The following is a 20513-nucleotide window of genomic DNA, read 5'->3' on the forward strand; positions in this document are numbered from 1 at the left end:
TTAATTCAGATTAAGATTGAATTGTTACCTTTTCACTACGTGTTCAAATAACTACATAAAATAATAGATCATCTTTTCAAAGTAGCCTTTATCTTCCAGGGAGTGAAAAAAATTGAATAAAATAGGAGATCAACTCTTCTAGGAAGCCATTACCTTTTCTTGTAGTTGCTTATGAAGAAATTCTCAAGGAAGCAAGTTCAAGGAAGCAAATTTCAGCTACTGTTACTTGTGAATAAGTTAAGAAAGCTAAATATTAAATTCATATTAGATTTAGTTTTTACCTTTTCGTCTTGTGCGTTCAAAGAATTAATAGCATATCAACTTTCTAAAGAAGCCCTTCCCTTTAATGGAGTTGCCTTTGGGGAGGTTTATAAGGAAGTAACCTTCAACTCATTAATATTTATGCGAAAGTTCAAGGAAAGAAAAGATTAGTTTTAGATGAGATTGAATTTGTTGCATTTCAACATGTGTTCAAAGGATTGAATAAAATAGTAGATCTGATTTTCAAAGAAGTTGTTACCTTTCAGGAAGCAAGTTATGGAAGAAATCTTCAACAATTGTTACTTGTGAAAAAGTTCAGTTGAACAAAGCATTAAATTAATATTAGATTGAATTGTTACACTTCCACCGTTTGCTAAAAAAATTGAATAAACTAACAAAAACACCTTTAAAAGAAGCCTTTTATCATCCACAGAGTTCAAGGAATTGATAAATTAACAAGTCAACTGTTCAAAGAAGTTGTTACCTTTCATTGAGTTGATTATAAAGATATTCCCAGAGAAGCAATATTCAATTATTGTTACTTGTGAAAAAGTTAAAAGAAGAAAAAGGTTAACTCAGATTCGATTGAATTATTACCTTTTCACCATGTCCGTTCAAAGAATTAAATGAAATAGCACATTAGCTTTTTAAAGAAGCCCTTACCTTTCATGGAGTTATTTCTGGAGAATTTTACAAGGAAGCAAGTATATGGAAGCAATACTTAACTACTTAAATTTGGATCGAAGATGTTAATTTAGCAATTCTGAGATCTGGTGTTGACATACTATTAATTTGCTAGAGAAATTGACAACTTAACCCTTGTTTTCGTGCAAGAATACATTAATTCATTCACTCATTCAAAATATACAATTACACAAAAGATTAGTTCTACAGGAATTCATAGCCTCTTAAGAAAAAGATACAAGTCACTCAGCTCAACCCCCTTCATTTTAAGAAATCACGGCAAATGCAGGTATCATAGATCGAGAGAATCAGGAGAAATCTAGTTAAAGGTCCCATATGCTAAAAATAAGGTCTTTGGCTCTATATGTTAACTAATAGGATGTATTCAAGCATTTCAATGACAATGACAAGTATCGTAGATCGAGAGAATCAAGAGAAATCTAGTTAAAGGCCCCATACACTAAAAATAAGGTCTCCGGCTCTGTATGTTAATTAATAGGATGCATTCAAGCATTTCAACGACAATGAAAATAAACACACACTTAAATAGCTGGGATCAAATATTTTTTTATGAAAACTGAATCCGATGCATAATTTAGAAAGAGTGAATGGCCACTTGTTCCTATCTGAATATGGCATTTGAATATGACATTTAGAAAGAGTGAATGCATACTTGTGTGGACTACAGAGGAGTACCTAAATTCAGGTTCTGTGCCATTGAAAAGAAACTATTACATTTGCTGCAATATCCTTTTCCCCACACTGCAATCTCATAATATTCTACCATTGTTTCTCTGGTAGCTCTAACACTAAGAACTTTAAACCAACTAAGAACTTCAAATGGACTCTGCAGCAATAAGAATTAGAATTAGTTGAAAATTAAGGTTCACAAAGTCATTAAAGTGCTTAAAAAAATAAAAATAAAAAGACCTCCATGGACCATGTGGGCCCTCTGATGAGCGCCACATGAACATAGCATGCAGGGCATAAACCATGCCACTTAACATTATATCATGGTAATATGTCTGCTAATATGTCAATACAAGAGGTAGAAGGATAATCCAACTGCCCACTGTAGGTGCACCAGTTTCAACTTCATGGCCTTCTGCGTTTTGTCTCATTGAGCCTTAAGGATCTGCCTGGTGGAGTAGGTGACCCATGGCTGGAGCAACAACTTACGAGTATGAAAGACATGTACATCTATGTATGAATAGCCCAAACCAACACATGTGGAAAGTAGGACACTTGCCTTTGCCTTGGCTTTGTGCCTTGACCTGGATTACATTCAATATTATGTACCCATGTTCCTATACGTATATCGGGCAGATGTGCCTTATGCATACTGCTCTGGGCGGAAAGGGCTTTGCGTAAACAGGTCAGTTCTAGGCTCAAGCAGGTGGTATCATATAGATAAGGTTCTTCCAACAACCCAACAAGAGGACCTTGCGAAGCAGAGAGATTATCATGACTTCTTCCATGCTTTTATGGTTGGTTTTTACGTGCAATCTAGTGCAAGCAAATGAACCCGCCTACCCGAACTACTTCAACTAAACCAATCCCTCAATATCAAACGTGATAGGCCAACCTACTTGCCTAAACTTAGGGTTACCTACTATCCTTGCTAGATCACTGTGCACCATGCCTCACCTCTAGCCACCTACACATATCCCCCATATAGCCAGTGGATTAAATCATCCTTCTGCCAACGCTCTAGCCATCTAGCTATGAAATATGTATTAGAAGCAAGACCAACCAAAATCAAATGATCCACGAGTTGGTTCAAAAGCAATAGATGGAAATGGGCTAGCTCGCAGCAGTTGAGATGGGAGCTCTTATCTCTCGAATGAAGGGCATGTTGCAAGGATCTTCACTATGGATTGAATCGGTCAATTCAGTAGGTAGCCCGTTAAGCTTTCGAAGAAGGGTAGCCTAGTGTGTAAGCACAATAATGAAGGTGAACCCTTGAACGACCAATCGAACTGAGCCTTTGACTGCATCTTTGCATTTGCAAGTCTGTGGGGTCATCATTTCAGTCAAGCATATACCACCTATGCTGCTGGTGTGACTGTAGTATACTACAAAAGCTTCAGAGAAAGGTAATGTTGCAGAGAAACAGTATGCATAGTTGTTGCAGAGAAACTGTTGCAGAGAAAGGTAATGGTAGTTGTTGTAGAGAAACTGTCGTAGAGAAAGGTAATCGTCATTCTGATAAAGACCTCCTCTCGCCATGCGCATCTTCATGCAAGCCCTCCTCTTTCCACGCCCATGCCCATCTTCATGTAGGCCATTTGTTTGCCCTTCTTCATGTAGGCAACCTGTCTGTCTGAAAGTACAATGTTTGTTTCCACAAAATTTAATATCAGAAAACATTATCCCAAGCATTAAATGCCTAACATTAATGCTAGCATTAAGCGGATGTTTTAAGCTGATCTAATATTGATAGGAAATATATATATATATATATATATATATATATATATATATATATATATATATAGATATATATATATATATATATATATATAACCTATGTTTTTGCCTCCCCATCTTGGGAAGAGGCCAAATAACACAGTAAATTACTATGTACCTAAAAACTTTAGTTATACTCCATGAACCGACACTAACAAACAACTCACAAACAACTCAACTAATATTAACATCGTGGTTTTAGATTACTATAGTCCCATGCGGGGACGGTAGGGACTAAAAAGAACATAAAAAGGAAAAAATAAATATATTGTTGATCTTGATTTGCGAAAAAAGATTCGACTTATCTTCTCTTTACTAAGACTAACCATATTTTCCAATCAATAATTTAAGGAGTATGAGTAGAGAGTGGACTCGATGAGATTTGATACCACAAACTCCAAGCAATTAATTTCGACACTAACCATTACTCCATTACTGCAAGAAAGTTAATATGCTGAAACATTTACTGCATCCTCAGTGTTGGAGATTCGCAGACTCGGGCATTAATGAATTTGCGACAGATAATTTGCAACCATAACTTTTTTCATATATCATTGAAGGGCTTAACGAGGAACAATCTCTATTTCCTCACAAAATAATGGTTGATCTCGAGTGGGAGGAAGGAACAATAAAAAGTAGAAGAGGCATGGTATAAAGACAATGCCTAGAAGGAAGTATGCCATGGATATATATATATATATATATATATAGCGATACTGTATATACATGAAGCACATCAATACTTCTCGAAACAAATTGAGGCACATGTTAATTTTTAATTAGTTTTTTCATAAGTTGACACAAGTAAAACTTAGAATAATTTTAGTTCGAGTTAGTCTTCACACAAAATCTTATTTAAGCTTTTCAATATGATTTTGATTTCCTTGTTTTATGTCAATTTATAATAGAATGACACTAGTATTTATTTTGTGCATATTGTAGCAACATGTAAAAATAAGTTTTTTTTTTTTTTTTTTAACATTTCTAGTGAGGTATTAAAGATGGAATAAACTTTGGTCTAGATTATTGTGTTGTCTATTGTAAGTTTTCAGTTTCTTTTATATCTTGAAATTGTGTTTGAAGTGATAAACTTCATGTATGCATTTTTTTTATAGGATTATAATGACTTGGACAATGTAGAAGAAAATCTAAACAAGTCTGACCTCTCATGTAAAAATAAAATAAAATTTAAAATTCCATGCCTTCATCTTATGTTGAAATGCAAATGGATAAAATTCCAAATCTTCGGCATGGAACAAGATAAAAATAAAAATGAGATATAATTAAAGGACCAAAATAGATCATTCAACGAGAAAAATAAACCCTCATTTAGAGTGATTATTTATTAAAATAAAAAAAATAAAAACATATTGATCATTATTAAAATTATATACACTGGGTTATATGTAAAACTCCACGAAGAGTTCATATGTTGAATAATTAGAGTTACATATAAAGACTATTCGTATTGGACTTTTATACCTAAGACTTCACGTGGAGATTCTAAAAAGTGCACGATAACATAACTTTTAAAGGCAACATATATAATTCCAAATTTGAATAAGATATTGTAAATTTCTTTTTAACATTACATTAATTATTACTTATCATAGATTATAAAGGAGTCAAGAAATACACATGCTACATAGATTATACAATTTTAGTATTTATATGTATATAGATTTTCTGGATAACAAAATTTTTAGCTTTTAATACTTAATGTCTTTGTTGGTATGAGGTTTTGAAAGGACTTGTAAATAACCCAACCATTATTTTTGGTATTCACCCGCTTGAGTAATTAGAGATTTGCAAATTATGACTTCAGTAGATATATTCATTAAATATATGGTGTTGGTAATTATATGAATTTAAGAATATTATTTTAAATACATTCTAGATATAACTGACTTGTGTATTATTAATATAGATATTAGTCAATTATTATAAATATTTGTTTTAAATTTCATATTTTTGTTGGTTTTGAAAAGATTTAGAGTAATACATAGTCAGTGGTTATTCATAATTTATAGTTTAAATATGTAATAAATGGATTTTGATGAATAACAATTAAATTGTGGTTTTGATATTTATTGTGTAATTTATTATTGTTATGATGGATGAGGAAAATAATGATGGGATGTTATTCTTTCAACCATGCTTTTTCAATATATATATATATATATTTCAATTTTTAGTTTTAATTAAAAATATTGTTTTCTTACATAAGTTATACTTGTCTATTAAGTTAGGATGTCGATTTTATTTACTATCTAGGTTTTCTTTATCTAGTCATTAATTTCGTTGACACTAATAGATTAGATTAACAATTGACCTAGTGAGAATTCACTCTACCTTGTTGATATTAGAATAACTAATAATATGTTGCCCCTTATAGAATGAGGTGAATTTTATCATTAGTCAATTAAGACTTGATTTCGTCAATTGATTATAGATGTACCAACTTTTCTCATGGCGTTGATCTATTGCATGTCATCACTCATAGTTGGTGTAGTTGATAAGTTATAGGAATATAAATGTTTAAAGGTTTGGATGATCAAACATAACAATTGTCTGCCTTTTGGAAAAGGAATAAATTATGAATTTAATGAGAAAATTCTTAGCATGAAGTGTAAGAAGGAAATTCAATACAAACTCTATACCAAGGCCATGAAAAGAATTATGCACAAATGGGCAAGAAGAATCCAACCGAAATTAGGGTAAATCTATAAGAAAAGAGATCAAGTGGGAACTTGATGAGATAAGCAAAGCTTTTTAGGATGAATAATGACAATTATGCAAGTGATGGATAAATCTGCAAGGTTCAACAAGCCCTCATGCAGGTGGATTAATCATGACAAAAGACTTAAACAAGGATGACCGAGTGTATGTGTACCATTGGATAAGAAAAATACGTATAGAGACCATGGAATTTTAATTTGATATTGATGATTTAAAGAATGATTGTACAATCGCAAATATCTTAATAATGAATTTCACAAAAAATTCCTTGAGGAAAGAAGAATACAAGATGAGAGATTATGGCTCAAGACGATGAGGCTCATTTAAAATTTGATAATGTACTTCAAATGAGTATACCTATGGTGTAAGTGGTCAACTTAGTCGTTGAAAAAAGTGGGAATAATTATCGAAAAGTAATCGGTATCTTCATGAAAAAATGGAACTAGTAAAATTGGTGAGATAGCCCAGATCCTAGAGAGATGTTGAATAATCTTATTTCATAGTTGGTATTCATTATTTATATAAGGAAATGAAATTGATTCATGATAAGAATGATTATAGTTTATTATTTCTCTATATTTTATGTTTATTGAGATGATTCTCATATTTATGATGTTTGGATGAGGTTTCATGATATGATGGTACGAGGATAACGATGCACATGTGGTTCTTATTTGTTTAGTTGTTACGATAATGATGTTGCATGCTCATGATTAATATGATATGCATAGGGCTTATGCTGTTATGATATGAGGTATATTGACACGTGGTTAATTTGTTATGTGATGATAGGTCTTTGATGTTGATATGTTGATGAGGATATTATGATGTGAAGCATGTGGAAATTGCATGTAGATTTTATGACATGCATGAGCACGCATTTCTTTACTATTCAAAATGTGGTGATTAACAATGATGTTATGTTATCATGATGATATGAAAGAGTTTGCATGTGGATTATTTTCTGTGATACGTGAAAATGTGAAGTTGGGTTACAAATTGCCCTTTTTTGAGAAAAAAATATCATTTTTAGAAGTTCTTCAACTTCTCACAAGCCAAAACAAATTTTTTTGTTTAGATTTTCATTTTACAATAAAATTAAAAATTTTCAGAAAATTTATCACTTTCTATTACTTATTTTTTGGAATTTTTGTATTCACATTTGATATGTCAGCTTAAAAATTGTTTGGATATGTGTTCTTTAAAAATCAAGGGATTCATAAAACGTCATGTTTTTTTAGCACAAGTGTATTCTTTGTTAACTTGGCATTTTTGAAAAAAAAATATGTGTTGCAACAATCTAAACAGACTCTACTTCAATATCATTATATTTACAAAATAAACTGGCGCACATCATAATTACTAGAATTTTTTGAATTGAACCAATATGAAAAAACTGCAGATTTTGAAAATGTTTAGCATAGCGTCAAGTTTCTCAACATATTAGTTATAATTTTTTAATATAAAAACTACCCATTACAGAAGATGGACCAATGGAATGAATCATAATTTTTTCACATTTTTTTGCAATGTATGTTAGAAGATACACACTTTTGATTTCACTTAATCATAATGACCTTTAGAATTTATTTGCACACATTTTGTTAGAAAATTAATTAAAATTAGCAAATTTCTATGAAATTCGATAAAATTTATATCTACTGAAAGTAGATTCAATTTTGCAAATGATGGCATTGGCTCTGAAAGTAAATTCACCAAATTTGATGGAGTTTAACCATTCCGAAGTTGGATAAAGGTGATAAGAACCAAACTGTTGGAGAGTTGCAGGATAAAATAGTTTGGTAAAAACTAAAATCACGTTTGGTCGAACTTGTGTTCATTGTCGATGCGTGTTAAAATAAACAGAAAAATAATTCAGCCAAATTAATTTAAAAGTTTGACTGAAAAATGTTTTAGAAATCCACACCGAATTAAAATATTCACTCAAATGCAAAATGCACCATGTAATTTGCAATTTTAATATACTCATTTTAAACAACAAGTGAAAAAACAACTTTAAACAAAACCTAAAATCATATAATAACATTATAACAATGATTATGCAAAATGTACCAACTAAATGCAAATTCACTTTCATTGCTACATATTCATGAACTTAAATATGTAAAACCAAGTTTTAAGCATCAAACCATGATGAAAATTGTATATAAACTCCAAAATTAGCATGTATTAAATCATAATAAAGAGTTCTAAATTTAAAATATGTCCAAAATTTATATCATTATAAAAATAAATATATAATAAAAAGTTGTCAAATAAAAATATGCATCAATTCAAAATAAAGAGTTTTACTTTAAATATGTCTAAAATTTATATCAAGATAAAAGTAAATATAACATTAAAAGACTGTCAAGGGCGCGGAGGTGGCGTAGTGGTAAAGTCGGCCTTGTAATGATGGACCGGTTTTGTGTTCGATCCCGAGCAAGGTCGTAGCTCGTCATGCGAGTAGTTAGTCTAAACCGGGCCAAGCCCACTACCTTTTACCCGGATGCGGGTGACATTCAATGTTATTTATGAGGAATGCAATAGACAATGGAAAGAGGATGGGCCACTTGGCCGATGGCGTCTCTCCCCACACCACTCTGAGCAGATCTCTTGACAGACCACAGGCAGCATTTAATGAAGGCTTGGATCGAGAAAGAGCTGTTAACCGCCCAGACATGGACTCCCCTCACCTCACTGTGTCTCCTTCTCCTCTGCTCCACTGCAAATGTTTGCCCCAAGCTACTGAACCCAGCTCCCGCACAGTTACTGGACATCGCTGTTGGTTAGCTTGTTGTGTTGATTTTGGTAATGGGCATCACCATTCCCATTCCAGGTTCTGCCAGTTAACCACAGCCCAACCGGTCCTTGTTCCCCTGCTCAATCCTTCTGACATTGCTCCCACTGAAAATTTAGCCCGACATTCTGATATGGTTCGCCATCGCATGAGAAGCCAAAGAGGAGGGACTTGGGGAGGTAGTGCCCACCCCTAGACGAAGCCGAATCCTGAGCCTGCTGCCTCCTCTCCCTCCCCTGATCTTTATCCCCCCCATAGCTATGGTTTGGGAAGATATCCCAATACTCGCAGTGGCCGGGGTCGTGCTCTATCTCCGAGTGAAGATCACAGAGATTTCACAGTTCACATTGCCAATTTCCCTTTGCCCCCTCACCCCGCTCCCCACTCGACCCAGTTTAGATTTCGTAGCACCCTGAACAAACCAGTGATTACTGCTACAATCACCATCCTTTTCACCGAAGACAATGAGCAGCCAGCCACCCAGGCGGAAAACTCTGAATTGCGGCAAGAGGAAGTTCACAGATGCAGAAATGGCCAGGACACAGGAAAGAATCTGCTGGATGAAGGAAAAGTTGCTCTGCATGGCCAGACCATGGGTGGCAGTCAGCATGCAGAGGGTGGTGGTTCGGGTGCCATGCGTGTCCCAAGTGGAACAAGGAGTGATGGACCTGCTCTAAAGGCGGCTGCTGGCAGCCATGGTGTCGCCCAAATTATGGGTGGGCCACATGGCGGAGTGTCGACGGAGGAGGCGGATGACTAGGCGTGTCCGATTGTTGAGGAGCCTATCTGGATGAGGATGACTGGACGAAGCATCTGTTGGACGAAGGCAAACTTACTCTGCATGGACAGACCATGGGTGGTGGTCAGCATGCTGAGGGTGGTAGTTCCGGTGCCATGCGCTTCCCAAGTGGCACAGGGATTGAAGGGCTAGCACCGAACGCAACTGCTAGCAGCCATGGTGTCATCCAACTTGTGGGTGGGCCACATGACAGAGCGTTGACAAAGAAGGTGGATGACTAGGCATGTCTGATTGTGGAGGATCCTGTCCCAAACGAGCTCAAATGATTTCGCGTGGCTGCTAGGTGTCATTTGGTTGGTCTTTTTGATTTGTTAGTTCTACTGTTTTCTGTCTGCATCTTTTTTCTATCATGGTGAAACTTCTCTGGTTTTTGTTTTTTCCGGTTTTAAAGACTGATATCCCATCTGGTTTTTGTCTTCACGGATTGGTTTCCCCAATGTTGGGGCAGTCCAGATATTCTCTGATACACTATGTTAAGCTCGGCTGAGGCCTGTGCCTCTTTGTACATTTTTGTTACATATTAATAGATTAACTTAGAGAAAAAAACATTAAAATACTGTCAAATAAAAAGCTGCATCAATTTAGAGAATCTTGCTGAAATATATGATCTATCAACCTCCTCGTGGTCTCATCTGAATCATGGGTGCTGCACACAACATGTGTAATTGCATATATACATAAGATTATGTACTTTAAATTAAATTTTAATGTTTTAAAATTAATGAGAATGTAATCATCAAAACAAAATTATAGAAACTTTCAAATTCCATGCAATACCTCATGGTTTTCCCCTCCATTGTGCCCTTGTGGTGCTCACCATGCACTTCGCCCTCATGGATAGAATGTACAATACATGTGCATGTATATATTAAAATTTTAAAATTGCACATGAAAATGCATAAACTAGATCAATATTAAAAAAATCAAGTATCAACTTTTTCAAATTGTCTAGATGATTCAATCCCTGTAACCGACTAAAGTTTCAAATTCCATGCAGTACTTTGTGGTGTTCCCCTTGCATTTCTCCCTCATGGATGCCCTATACAATATATGTACATGTATATATTAAAAAATTAAAATTGCACATGAAAATGCATAAACTCGCAATATTAAAAGAATTGTTACACGAATTTTTCAAATTGTTTAGATGATCCTATCCCCATTGTCGACTCCATCACTAAAGTCCCTGTACAATGGAAATCATCTTCACAAACTTAAAATTTTAAAATATTTTAAAACTGTAAGATAAATCTATTTGATTTTTTAATGAAACTTTCACTTCAATTTATAACAAAACGTAAGTGAAATATTCAATACTTGTGACAACCAAATATTTGACACATCTCCTAGAAGGGAGGAAGATGGCGGCATTATTTCCAAAACATTGGACAAAATTGGAAACTGAACTAACATTTAATTACATATACATAATTATTTCTTTTAAAAGTATGCCATCACAATATCGATATAATAAAAGTAGAATAATAATTGTATCGACATAAACTCTTAAAAAAAACTAATATCTCCCAAAATATATTGATTGAAACCTGAACCCCGGATCATGAAATAATCAATTTTTTTTCGTTCAAAAAATGAGTTAACTTCAAATGGTGAACATATGACACATTTGTGTTAGATTATATCTAAAAAAATTAACAAGATGTATGTGAATCGACATTAATTCATACATTAGAAATTACATTAAAATATACACCCTAACTATTAACACATCTCGATCCCACACCTTCTTCCTCATGAATAATTAGGTCTTGCTAACCATTACGACAACCCTTTTCATATGCTTTAATCTTCTTAATATTCATATTATCTATCTCCTCATCTATTTTATATACAAAATTAACACGTGCATTAGCTCGTGCTCTTTGTTGATTTAGACCGATATCAATTACAGTCAACGCACTCTTGATGTTGTCTATAATTGCATCCCTTCCTTCTCGACCAATTTGAGAAGTAGCATCCATCTCCAACTGCAAATTTACCAGACAAGGAGGTTGGCGTACCAAAGGTGGTAGAGGGAAAGGCAATTCATTATCACGTAATGCACCCTTACAATCATATAACTTACTCTCCCACTACCATAATATTCAAATGGAAGGTCATTATAATTAGGTTTCATACCCAAAAATAATTTTTCAAAATAAATTGAAACCTCATCATTCCATGACAATTTTCCATACACTGCAATGAACCTATCATACAAATGGCTGGCTATTTCAAGGTGCTTGAAATATTGCACCTTGAGCATATTTCTTTTCAGCCCTTATTTGAAATTAAACATAGATTTTGCATTTTCTTTTGTAACCCTTTTACTAATCTCGACCCATTTATCGGGACCCATTACTGCTTCCTTTCTATGCCTCATCATATCTATAAAGAAATCCGTGGTTGGCCCAAGCTTCTCCTAAATATCAAGAAATGAGCTTAGAGAGTGCACAACTATTTCTAATCTTTCTCGACTCTCTGTAGGGAGCTCCAAACTCCCAAGATCTTTTCTCAATTTTGAATAATGACTTTTGCACCTTTGTAATGTATGTTGTTTAAGGTTTGTCTCCCAAGGAAGCTCATTAGGAATATCACATGGATAAGTGGTAGTTGTTGTATAAAATTCTTCTTGAATTGCCCGGCTTCACTTACCTCTACTTGGAGCAACATTTTCACCCTCTACATCAAGATATACAATTACATAAATATAAAAACATGTGAACAAATGTATTAATACACATGCAAGATAGACATGTATACGTATATGTACATACAATTTATTTAAATGTACAAATTTGTTTTAACATAATTTTATGTATATATAGTTTTTCGAAATTATGATGATCATGATGATCTGATTGAGACTGATGACCACTCATAGAATGTTGACCACCTTGAGATTGATGACCACCAAGAGAATGTTGACCACCCTCACGCGACAACATAGTGAGAGAAGCTTCTAAAAAAAATAGAAAATCAATTCAATATATATGTGTACATACATATGATTCTACCTATTTGTCATTTAAGTAAATGCACACACACACACACACACATATATACCACGATGTGAAAGATGAACCTCCATTGATTGAATTACAAGTGCTAAAAGGATTGAATTACAAGAAGAAGAAATTCTTGTGATAGAGTTTTTGAAGAAATTTGAGACAAAAATTTGTAAGTAAACCAAGAATTCACATAGAGCTCGATGACAGGACCTACAATTCAAAAAATCTTGTGAAATGTTTCTACCGGGGACCATTTTGTCAATAGATGATTTTGCAGAGAATTACACATTTGTTGCACAAATTGATATACATAGTGAATATTATTATTTTGACCAAGTCGTTATGCTTGTCCATATTCTAGTTAGACACGCTGAACAAAATTTTGATGATATAGAAAGCACTAGTGAGAATCGACATGTTCTTAAAGGATATCACTTTTATATCAACGATGATCGTACACATGATACACATTTTGTACAACATTGTTTTGATAAGATTTATGACTCATTGAAAAGTCGTGGAATAAAATTCAATGAAAATTGGATATCGTTAGATGGATGCACAAGTCAATTCAAATCTCCATATCATTCTTTTGGTTGTGTCATCTTCATAAGAAAACCCACATTAAACATCGTTGGAATTTCTTTGAGATTGGTCATAGAAAAGGAGAACATGATGTTGTAGGGGTATGTATAAAACGAGCACTTCGAATATCAAATTGACCAATCTCCAAACAAGCTTGTCTTAGCTGAACAAGTTGCTCAATTGTGCAACGCTGCACTAGCCATCAGACAAACCCATCAAGGGAGGAACAAAGGTATGTACATATATACAAATTAACTTGTATATAGTTTTAATATATGAGAATTTGTATTAATTTTCTAATTTTAAACATTTATCATTATATAGTTTAAACAATATGAGGATGATTATCTTCAACATATATAAATTGTATTTTAAATAACATATTTAAATTCTTGTTTGAATTTACTATAGGTGTTTTCAGCATATTGGAGTCGAAGATGTGGATAGATCGATTACATATGAAGCGGAAATAGTAAAAGGGACTTGAAAATTGTATTCAATTAAAACAAAGGATTACTGAAATGTGTTTTCATTTGATAAAAGAAAATATTATTGTTTTTGTCTTGTTTATGAGAAATTCTTCGGCGTAAATCACAGGATAAATCATTTGTCGACGCATTTCGAACCAATAACTGTGGTTCATCATCAGGACAAGTTGAAGAAATAGATCCAGCTTAGCATGTTAAATAGTCTGAGCAGAGACTCCAACGACTATCTTGACTAACGACTAATTTTGAATTTAGGACCAGAGTCAAGATTTAATTGAAATTAGTTAAATTATGTGAATTAATAAAAATATAAAATAATTTAAAATTGTTAAAGGTTAGTTAGAAAGTTATTAAAAATTATAATTTGTTTTTAAATGGGACTTAAATACTAAGTATATATATATAAAATAAATATATACAAAGGTTAGTTAGAAAAAAAATTGAAATATATATAAAAATAATGAATAAAATTTCAATTACGAAAGTAATAAAAGGTAAAAAGATTTTATTTCATTTTAAATAAATAAATAAATTCAAAAAAAATAAAAATAAAAAATAAAAAATAAAAAAATAAAAAAATAAATAAAACTAAAAATAAAAATAAAAAATAAAAATAAAAATAAAAATAAAAATAAAAATAAAAATAAAAATAAAAATAAAAATAAAAATAAAAATAAAAATAAAAATAAAAATAAAAATAAAAATAAAAATAAAAATAAAAATAAAAATAAAAATAAAAATAAAAATAAAAATAAAAATAAAAATAAAAATAAAAATAAAAATAAAAATAAAAATAAAAATAAAAATAAAAATAAAAATAAAAATAAAAATAAAAATAAAAATAAAAATAAAAATAAAAATAAAAATAAAAATAAAAATAAATAATAATAATAATAATAATAATAATAATAATGGAAATTAAGTAAATTAATAAATTAATTAAAGTAAATAAATCAAGCGAGAGAAAAATAAAATAAAATAAAATAAATGAATAAATTATTTAAAATAAATAAAACAAGCGAGCGAAATAATAATAATAATAATAATAATTGAATAAAACAAGCGAGCGAGGAGGAAGGAAAAAACAAGGCGCCCAGGAAAAACGATGAAATAAAGGGGAACCAACGAAAGCAAGAAAGGGCAAGACTAGGAAGAAAGGGTCAGGATCCAGCAGCTACTGATCTTCCAGCCGTCATCTCTATTGAGATTGCTCGGCCTTCTTTCAATTTCAATATCTTCTCTGAATTTACGGTGATGGAACTGAGCAACCTTAGCAATAACCTTGGCCTCCTCAATACACACTTGATGCTTGGTCTTTTCCGCATGCTCTGCTAACGCTGAAGACTTGGTTCTTCCATGTCTTAGGTCCGCTGCATGTTCGCTAATCCTTTGATGGATGGAGCGCCCTGTTTCCCCAATATAGGGGGTCCCACAAGAACAGGGGATCAAGTAGACACCCTTCATATCTTTAGGATCAATGGGATTTTTCACTGATTTGAGGGATTTGCGAATAGTGTTGAGGGGCCTGAAGGTTGAGGGAATATCATACTTCTTAAGAATTCAAGCAATCTTGTCAGTGGTTCCTTGGACATAGGGAAGATGGACCCCTAGCCGACGCTCTTTATGTTCTTTTTTGATTAACGAGCTTTTAGAGGCTTGTAAGAACGCCTTCTGACCCACGCGCCTACTAGAGCCATTCTCCATAAAGACATGAAGGAGATGGGATTTCTCTTTATCGAAGCTCTCCTTATCAGAAATCCTCAGGGCTCGTGTAGCGAGTGTGTTAAGAACACCCAACTTTTGAGTAGGGAAATGATGGGAATCGGCATGAAGATACTGCTCAGTATGCGTTTTTTCTGAAATACTGAGTGGTAGAGAGAACCATCATTATTCTTTGATATAAGGATATCCAAGAAAGGGAGGCAACCATTGACCTCTTTTTCCATAGTGAACTTAATGGCAGAGGACTGACAGTTGAGGTGGTTGAAGAAGAGATCTAACTCATTCGAGCCATGGGACCAGATAACATTAGTGTCATCTACATACCTTTTCCACAGCTTGGGAAGGAGACGAGCTGAGGCTAAAGCACTATGGCTTCGAAATCTTCCATAAAAAGATTCGAAACAATAGGGGATAGGGGTGAGACCATGGTAACACCACAGGTTTGTTCATAGAACTCACCCTCAAAACAGAAGAAAGTGGAAGTGAGACAGATCTCAACAAGATGCGCTGTATCAGGATCTGTTAGGCGATAGATCACTGCCACGGCTTCCTTTATAGGGATACACGTATAAAGGGAGACCACATCAAATCTCACGAGAATGTCTTCTGGGTCAAGCTTTATGTCCTTTAGCTCTTTAGCGAAGGAACCAGAGTCTTTTATGAAGGACTCTGTACGGCCAACCAGGGGTTTCAGCTTAAGGGCAAAGAACTTGGCTAGAAGGTAGGTCGGCCCACCAATGGTGTTGACAATAGGCCTCAGGGGGGTCCCTTCTTTATGAATCTTAGGCAGCCCATAAATCCTAGGGGTAATTGGACTGCTTTCAATGAGCTTATGGTAAAGAGAACTCGTAGAGCTACAAGATTTGATGGCAAGAGCCACCGATTTGGAAATCTTCTTAAGAGGGTTCTTGGACAGTTTTCTATAACTGCCACTATTGTGAAGATGATCCAACATCTTCTGGTGGTAATCATCTTTGTTAAGGATGACCGTAGCCCCTCCTTTGTCAGCCCTCAGAACTACAATATCATTGTTCTGGTTTAAGGACTTAAGGGCGATGAATTCCTCATTGCTGAGGTTCTTCCGAGGGGGCTTAGCCTTTCTTAAGACCACCGCACAATCTTGCCTGATAGTGTCCTTAATCTTATCAGGTAAACCTCTGATCCCAAACTCAACATCACAGATGATATCGTCAACAGGAATCTTCTTAGGGGCTAAGGCAAAATTTAAACCTTTCCCCAAGACTTTAAAAACCGCAGAGGGGAAAATGAAACTAGAGAGGTTAATAACTTTATTATTACCATGAGCAGGAGGGGGAATTATACTAGAACAAGGATTATTTGCCTTACTATTATTGTCATTACTAGAACAAGGATTATTATTATTGTTTTTGTCCTGTTTGCATAGAGGGCACACAATCCAATGATGTTTGTGAAAACAATATGTTGGTATTATGGCACAGGTTTGGAGCTATGACATAGGTGTTGTCCTTGATGGCAACTCACTCTGGTCATAGTTTAGGCACTCAAAAAGAAGAAAACGATGTATACGCAGGTTAACCTTGATGAAGTCGCGTATACATGCGGGTTAGACTTTCTGAAGTCGCGTATGCGTATACACGCACTTTCACTCAAGGAAAAGCGCGTACATGTGGGAGAACTTATTTTTGGAGCATGGTATTCAGTCCTTGGTATTTGAACCTATGGTTTTGGGCCATGGTATCTCGTCAGAAGTATTGATCCCAAGTATTGGGTCCATGGTATTGTTTTGTTATGGTTTTGGACCGTGGTATTGTGAAAGGCCTAAGACTATAAAAGAGGAAGGAGATCATTTGGCAATTGATCATCTGAATTATTGAATATCTGATAAAGTGCTAGATCTCAAATATTGGTGATTGGGGTTATGGTGCAGATCTGGATCTTAATGAAGGAGGAACCTTAGCGCAAAGAGAAGGATAAGTTTTATTGATGGGTCATAATCTTAAGGCTTGAATAATAATATCTTTGTATGATTTTGATCTGTTATATGTGGCGCATGCTTGATCTATAAATATGGTAATCTGGGTTAATTAATGTCTGAATATTTGAAAGAGTGAATTATCCTTTATAGATCTGTACGCAGGTTCAATGAAGCGAAGGTGCGTATACATGCTGGTTCTGTGAGTAAAAACAGCGTATACGCAGGTTGGTCCAAACACAGAAGCGTATGCACACAGGTTTCTGGTTATTGAAGTAGCGTATATCTCTTGAGTTGTGTTTCTGTTTATTGTTGCAGTGCTCTGGGTTCAGAATTTGGTGTGTGGTTACTGTTACTGTGTTCTGGGTACAGCTGTCAGAAAAGTGTCTACTTGATTCAGTTCTAATTGGTGAAAAGGAGATTGTTTGATGCAGAAATTCTTGATGATTGATTGATGTTCATGGATCCAGTCTAAAAATTTATGAAACGTGGTCCCTGGAAGAAAGAGAAGTTTGTAGCCTTCTGTGGGCCAACACCTACGTACTAGTATCTTAGCTAGTGCAAGAGCTAAGGGGGTTGTAGCTCCCTTCCAGGAGGAGCTGGAGAACGAGAGAGGGTTGTAGCTCTCTGCAGGTTGCAGCTTGTGTACTGGTAAAGGACTGCACCAGTACAGAATCATTGTAAAAAGAAGTTTCTAATTAAAGAAGATAGAGATGCATTGCAGCAGGTGGTTTTCACCCACATTGGGTTTCCAACTTATATCTTTTGTTCTTGTGTGTGATTTTCTTTTGCTCAGTTTCACTGTTTCTGGTTACTGTTTATTTGATTCTGATACACAGATTAATGATCAACATCTGTAAGATAAATTAATTATAAGTTTGCATGGTATACGTGGGTTTCCTTATCTGTAGTTGCGTATATACGCAGTTTTCACTAACTAAAGTAGCGTATATAATTTGGGTTTGAAAAAGAAAATAATTGACTTGATAATACTGATTCACCCCCCCTCTCAGTATTATTTCCAACAATTGGTATCAGAGCAGGTCCTTCAGAAGAAGCTTGATCGCTTGAAGGAAGATCTATCATCATGAGCAACTACGAGAGAGAAGCATCAATCAGGCCACCAATTTTTCATGGGACCAATTTCGTCTAATGGAAGGTAAGAGTTACAGCCTATCTTCAATCTCTTGGTACAGAAGTCTAGGATATCATAGATACAGGGTACAATTTTCAGCAACTCCTATAGATCCGACTGGTAAGAAGCAATATGAAACAAATGCAAAGGCTGTCAATACTCTATTAGGATGTCTATCTCAATCAAAATTCGTCAAGGTTATGCAGTATAAATCCGCAAAAGAAATATGGGACAAGATCGTTTTGAGCTATGAAGGAGATGAACAGGTAAAACGAGCAAAACTTCAAACCCTTAGAATTCAGTATGAAAATCTCAGAATGTACAATGATGAAAGTGTGGCTAACTATTTCCTATGTATAGATGAGATTGTTAATTGTATTAAAAATTTGGGTGAAGAAATAAAAGAGGCTGTTGTGGTCGAAAAGGTTCTAAGATCTTTGTCCTATAAGTTTGAATCAAAAGTTTCTGCAACAGAAGAAAAACAAAATCTACAGAATCTTACCATGTCACAGCTGCACGAAATTCTTACTGATTACGAAATGAGGAAAGGAGGACCATCAGACAGGAGAGAAGATGCTTTCAATTCTTCAGGCAAAGGAGATTAGTATGAGTCAGGACATATGTCAGAAGAAGAGGAAGAATCAAATTTCGTCAAGAACCTTCAACGGGGTGCTGGAAGATTCAGAGGTAAGTTACCTTTCAAATGCTTTGCTTGTGGAAGAGTCGGTCACTATGCTGCCAAGTGTCCTCATAAAGATAAGCTTGACAAAGGTAAGGAACCTGTTAGATGGAACAAGAAATATAATGTAAATAAGAAAAGCTATTACACTCATGAAGATAGTGATGGACTTTCAAATAGTGATGAAGATGAACAAGGTTATAATTATAAAATTTTAATGGCTTTTGAAGATGATGATTTTGTGGATGCTATAGATGAAGAAGGTCTTTATGAAGATATTTCTAGACTCAAAATTTGTTTAGAAGAGAAGAATCTGATCATAGATACTCTTCAATTCCAACTTGCTGAAAAGGAAAAACATCATGAAAAGTTAGAAAGTAAAATTGGTTTAAAAAAACCATAGATACGCTTTTTGTTATAGCATAAACAAAAAGCGTTTATAGCGTTTTCAAATTGGTTTAAAAAAATCCACTCCATCCATACAATGCTATTACACCATTATCCATCATTATCACAATAAAGCAACCTGTAAATACCATAGGTGTTCTAAAAAAGGATTAGACAATTGCCGAAAATTACATGATAGGGTTGCACGGGGAGGGGATTTCTTTGTGAAATGGTTGTTGAAGAAATGAGACTTACATCCCTTGAAAACTTTTTCCCTATTTGAGATTTCTCTTTGAAATGGTTGTTTAATATATCTGTTGTAAGAAACCACATATATCGATTGACACATATATTTTATTTCTCATGCATATGTTTTATTGTAGGAGGATGCATGCACTTCGTTAAATTCCATAGCAATTTTTTCATTCCCGACTTTGGCTTTGATATTGGATGCTACAAATAATGGAAAACACTTGGTGAATAGAGTTTAATTATTTATTCCACAGTCATTGCCACTTTTTCACTTCACTATTTTTATTTGTTGGGTTTTTTTTAACTTCCCATCTCATTGAGCCCAAAGGCTCATTCTACAATCCACTATGATGTGTAAGCCTGTCCTTCCCTCATCATAGTTGAATTTTGCTCGTGTAGACCCCAATAGATTTTTTAAAACAATCTAAAAAAAAGAAGTTAGATAACTATTAAAAACATTTAAATAATGTCAGCTCAAAAAAAATTACACCTCAAGAAATTGGACCTTACTTTGCTCATGTTAAATCCATATCTAAGATGGATATATA

This window comes from Pinus tabuliformis, chromosome 2_1, assembly GCF_031772625.1.
Source record: "Pinus tabuliformis cultivar Carrire ecotype Pingquan chromosome 2_1, CPIR1, whole genome shotgun sequence".
NCBI lineage: Eukaryota > Viridiplantae > Streptophyta > Pinopsida > Pinales > Pinaceae > Pinus > Pinus tabuliformis.